The sequence below is a fragment of the Ambystoma mexicanum genome, chromosome 13 (assembly GCF_040938575.1).
Source record: "Ambystoma mexicanum isolate Mex_15411 chromosome 13, UKY_AmexF1_1, whole genome shotgun sequence".
Lineage (NCBI taxonomy): Eukaryota > Metazoa > Chordata > Amphibia > Caudata > Ambystomatidae > Ambystoma > Ambystoma mexicanum.
The window spans coordinates 75,586,184-75,591,820 of NC_090938.1; positions in this window are offsets into that span (position 1 = coordinate 75,586,184).

Genomic DNA, 5,637 nt, shown 5'->3' on the forward strand with positions numbered 1-5,637 from the left:
CCTTCCTTCTCTTAGTGTCCCTTCTCTTCCCGCCACGGCTTCCTTGCCTCCCCCTGCTGTCCCCTCCTAGGCTACCTTGCTCTCTCCTCCTTCCTTTTCTGCCACCCCTCGGGCCTCTTCTACACCTCTGCAAGGCATACCTCTGATTCGTACCCATCCCCGGAAGTCTTTCAAGGACGGCAACATTCTCCATATTGCCACTCTTAACTGTTGCTCAGCTGTAAAACTCTCAGCTGCCACTCTTAACTGTTGCTCAGCTGCCTTTTGCATACCTGCCAAAAGGGCAGGTATGCAAAAGGCGGGGCCTAGCCCCAAGATCAGAAAGGGTGGCCCGGTAACGATTGCAGTTTCAGCCAGGAATTTCAGCAGGGGAGAGAGGCAAAGAAAGCAGAAGCAAAGAGGAAGGTTTTGAGGTGTTTCCGGAACCGGAGATGGTTCTCCTCAAGTTTCAGGGAGCCAAGAAGGCTGTTCCAGAGGGAGGCCCCTGCCGAAGAGAGAGATCGACCACCAACTCGTTGCTTGGAGAAGCGACTAACCCTGAGGGAGTTGGAGGCAGATGAGCGAAGAGCCCAAGAAGGAAGGTATTTGGGAAGAGGGAGTTGAAGGTATTGCGGCCCCGGGCCCCAGAAGGCCTTGTGGACAATGCAGAGGGTTTTGAACTTAATCCTTGCAGCCATTGGGAGCCAGTGCAGAGATTTCAGTCTTGGAGAGATACGAACCCTGGACTTGAGGCCAAGGACAAGTCTCGCAGTCCTGTTTTGGATAAGTTGCAGAGGGCAGAGAGTAGAGGCAGGCAGCTTTAGATAGAGGCTGTTGCAATAGTCCAGCCTAGAGAGACGTCAGAGATGTGAGGAGAGAAGGAGAGTGTGGAGTCGAAGATGACCCCAAGGTTTTTGGCCTTGCAGGTGGGAGCAGAAAGAGGGCCAAGAGAAGCTGGCCAGAGAGCTGCAGGGAAGGAGGGAGTGGGTGTGCCGATGAGTAGAATCTCATTTTTACTGGCATTAAGGCAGAGGTCATTGGCAGCACACCACTCCTGGATAGCAGACAGACAGTCAGAGATGAGGGAAGGAGAGGAGGAGGCCTAGGGTAGCCTGAAAATGAGCTGGGTATCATCCACATAGCACCGAAAATTGGGGCAGAGAGCGGAGATGCGGTGGGCAAGGAGTGACAGGTATTGGTTGAACAGCCATGGAGAGAGGTTAGATCCCTGGGGGACACCACAGGTAGAGAAAACGATATCTAAGAGGAAGGACCCAAGTTGGACCTGAGAGGGTCGGTCAGAGAGGAAAGAAGTCAGCCACGCCAGAGCCTGTCCAGTGATACCCAGGTTATCACGGAGACGGTTGAGCAGGATGGCATGGTTGACAGTGTCAAAGGCAGAAGAGAGATCAAGCAAGATGAGGACACACAGGGTTTTGGAGTCAAGGTTGGAGAGCAGGTCTTCACGGATGTTCAGGGGAGCTGTTTCCATGCTTCTGGCAGACCTGAAGCCAGACTGATGGTCATGAAGACAACCAACAGATTTGGTGTGGAGATTAAGATGGGAGATGGCCAGTTTCTCCAGGAGCTTGCCCAGGAAGGGAGTGATGGAGATTGGGCGATAGTTAGCCGGGCAGGAGGGGTAAGCAGAGGCTTTCTTAAGAAGAGGGTGCACAAGGGAGTGCTTCAGGGGGGATGGGAAGACTCCAGTGGCGAATGAGTGATTGCAGAAATCAGCCACAGCAGGAGCCACGGAGTCAATGTGGTCCTTGATAGTTTTGGGGGAACTGGGGTGAACATGTTTCGACGAGACTTTCATAGATCTGACTTGTCTAGAAACCTCGTCTGCAGAGAAAAGGGGAAAGGCAGAGAAGGAGGGAGGGGGTGGCTGCAGGAGATTCAGTGTGGAGATTAAGATGGGAGATGGCCAGTTTCTCAAGGAGCTTGCCCAGGAAGGGAGTGATGGAGATTGGGCGATAGTTAGCCGGGCAGGAGGGGTCAGCAGAGGGTTTCTTAAGAAGAGGGTGCACAAGGGAGTGCTTCCAAGTTCAACTCCTGGTACGACTCAGACCACGTCACCCTCAAACACAAGTGCAGGGTGGCTGAGAGGAAATGGCGTGCTTCTGGTACATGCTCTGACAAACTGGCCTGCTGCCTGCTCAAAAGGCAATACCGGCTCTTTGTCCGCACCAAGAAGAGAGCTCACATCCAAGCCTGCATCACTGCGGCATCTAATAACTCGGCCGAACACTTTAAAATCTGCAAGGAACTGGCCAATCCTGCTGCAGTCTCTACCTCTCCTGTCCCTTCCCAGACCCTCTGAATGGCTCTGGCTTCTCATTTAATCTCTAAAACTCAGGACATCCTGTCCTCTCTCTCTTCCTCTCCCCCCTCCTCACTCTACTCCCTGCTCTTCCTGTGGCCCTTCTTTACCGACCTCTCCTCCCTCCTTCTCTGCCTTTCCCCTGTTCTCCTCAGACAAGGTTTCTAGACAAGTCTGATCTAAGTCTCGTCAAAACAGGTTCATCCCTGTTACTCCAAAACCATCAAGGACCATATTGACTCCCTGGCTCCTGCTCTGGCCAACTTCTGCAACCACTCTTTCACCACTGGAGTCTTCCCATCCCCCCTGAAGCACTCCCTTGTGCACCCTCTTCTTAAGAAACCCTCTGCCCACCCGTCCTGCCTGGCTAACCATCACCCAATCTCCTTCACTCCCTTCCTGGCCAAACTCCTTGAAAAGCTGGCCATCTCCCAGCTAAATCGTCACACTGAATCTTTTGGTTGTCTTCATGATCATCAGTATGGCTTCAGAGCTGCCAGAAGCACTGAAACTGCTCTCCTGAACATCTGTGAAGACCTGCTTTCCAACCTTGATTCCAACACCCCCTGTGTCCTCATCTTAGTTGATCTCTCTTCTGCCTTTGACACGGTCAACAATGCCATCCTGCTCAACTGTCTCTGTGATAACCTGGGTATCACCGGTCAGGCCCTGGTGTGGATGACTTCTTTCCTCTCTGATCGACCCTCCCAGGTCCAACTTGGATCCTTGCTCTCCTCTATCTCTATCTCTACATGTGGTGTTCCCCAGGGGTCTAACCTCGGTGCCTGGCTGTTCAACCAATACCTGGCACATCTTGCCCACCGCATTGCCGCTCTCTGCCCCAACTTCCAGTGCTATGCGGATGACACTCATTTTCAGGCTACCTTCAGCCACCTCTTCTTCTTCTCTCTTCTCTGACTGTCTGTCTGCTATCCAAGAGTGGTGCGCCACCAATGATCTCTGCCTTAATGCCAGTAAGATTGAGATTCTTCTCATCGGCACACCCGCTCCCTCCTTTCCTGTCAGTCTCTGGCTGGCCTCTCTTGGCCCGCTTGGCCCTCTTCCTGCTCCCACCTGCGAGGCTAAAAACCTTGGGGTCATCTTGGACCGCACACTCTCCGTCTCTCCTCACATCTCTGACATCTCCAAGAAGTCACACTACCAGCTTCACCTCCTCAGAGGTATTCTTCCTTTCCTCTCCTTCCACCAGAATCTCACTATCTCCAGAGCTCTGGTTCTCTCTAGGCTGGACTATTGCAACAGCCTCTTCCTAAATCTAAACCTACCTGCTTCTTCTCTTTGCCCTCTGCAACTCATCCAGAATAGTACTGCGAGACTTGTCCTTGGCCTGAAGCTCAGGGATCGTATCTCTCCCGGACTGAAATCTCTGCACTGGCTCCCAGTGGCTGCGAGGATTAAGTTCAAAACCCTATGCATTGTCCACAAGTCCTTCTGAGGCCTGGGGCCTAAATACCTTCAACTCTCTCTTCCTAAATATCTTCCTTCTCGAGCTCTTCGCTCATCCGCCTCCAACTCCCTCAGGGTCAGTCGCTTCTCCAAGCAACGAGTTGGTGATAGATCTCTTACTTCGGATGGGGCCTCCCTCTGGAACAGCCTCCCTGACTCCCTGAAACTTGAGGAGAACATCTCTGGTTCCGGAAGCACCTCAAAACTTTCCTCTTTGCTTCTGCTTTTTCCACTCCTCTCCCCTGCTGAATTCATGTCTGAAACTGAAACTGCACTGGTTACCTGGCCACCCTCTGATCTCGGGGCCAGTTCCCCTCCCCCGCCAGTTGCACACCTGCACTGCCTCCCTGGCAACCCCCACACTTGGGGACTGTTTTCTGTATCCCTACAGTTCCCTACCAGCACTTGACACCTGATGTCTGCACTTACCATTGCACTTGCCACCAGCTGGCTGTACATTTTACTGGTTGTTTATTTATTCCGTTTATCCGATGTACTGCACTTTCCCCTCCCCTCCCCCCTGCACATTTTCCCTTCCCACCCTACCCATGCATTTGCACGATCTGAATGTCACCTGGCCTAGTAAGATCGTTGTCTCTGTCTTCCCTCTGTTTCCCCTCCCTTGCCTCATCGCGCCTTGAAACACTTGTGTTTAGGCACGTTATAAATGCCATATCATATCATGTCATTAGCAACGTCATCATTAATCACATATAGGACATCCTCAATGTTGTCATGGGCTTCACAGCTTGGGCCTGAAGTTAGGGTATCACAGTTACTTTGACTGTAAGTTTTTTCTATGCTATCCCGTACCCTTAATGTCACTTCAAATGAATTATTTAAAAACACTTTTTTAACTAACATTTATGAAACCGACTGCTTTAAAACAAACACTAAAGTCTTTTTTCACCAATATTTTTCATTCTTGAATTTGTTGAGTTTCAGAATGATAAACCTTTCGAAACACACCATATTAGTATATTCCAATTTGTACTGAATATGATTCAGGTGTCCAAAAACCTGTGGTTTTGGACTACAACTCCCATGATTCCTCCCTATGGTCTATGGCACTAGGTCTGATGGGGTTTGTAGCCCAATCACCTGTAGAGCCAAAGGTTGTAGATCTTTGGGTTTTAGACTCTACACTACACATGAACCATTGCAAGAACATTGAGCCTGGGGACCTCCAAAGAGCTTCGCGTCTTTGGGGAGCACCTGAGCTCTGCCCGGCCGCTCTTCCAATGGGTCCCCCCATGAGCCTCTGTAGGATGCTTTGCTGGGAGCAGGGCCGGCCTTAGTCGCAGCACTGCCCTAAGTGAATTGGTGTGCGCCCCTTTATTTTTTCTATCTCTCCCCGCTCCGGCACCTGGCAGTTAATCACTGAAATAGGAAAAAAGACTCGCTCCTGCTTCTTAGTGGGGAGGTATTCATCTCAATAGGGTGCTGATGCAAAGCATCATCACCCTATTGTTATTAAATGCACCCCGCCGCCGTGGGCGCGTTTAATAACAAAAGGGCGCCTGCCGAAACTTTCCCCACTATGCCTGCCCTTGAAATACTTCCCCGAGCTGGCTTGGTGGGGGCTAATGGTGCCTTGGGGAGGGCATGGTGCCCCGGGCGGTCACCCGGCCCGCCCTGCCCTAAGGCTGGCTCTGGCTGGGAGGCATCTCCAATGTACTTCGTCCATGCTTTGCCCCACTCCATATTGCACCCAGCCTTACCCTCCTAGTGAGAGGTTTGAAATATTGAAGCACATCCAGCCTTCCCTTCTCTATTTTATCCCAACTGTGGTCGCCCCAATTCTCCTGTCCACTTTTTATCCAACAGTTTGTTTTTTATTTGCCATCCAGACCCAAGGATCCGAGGAT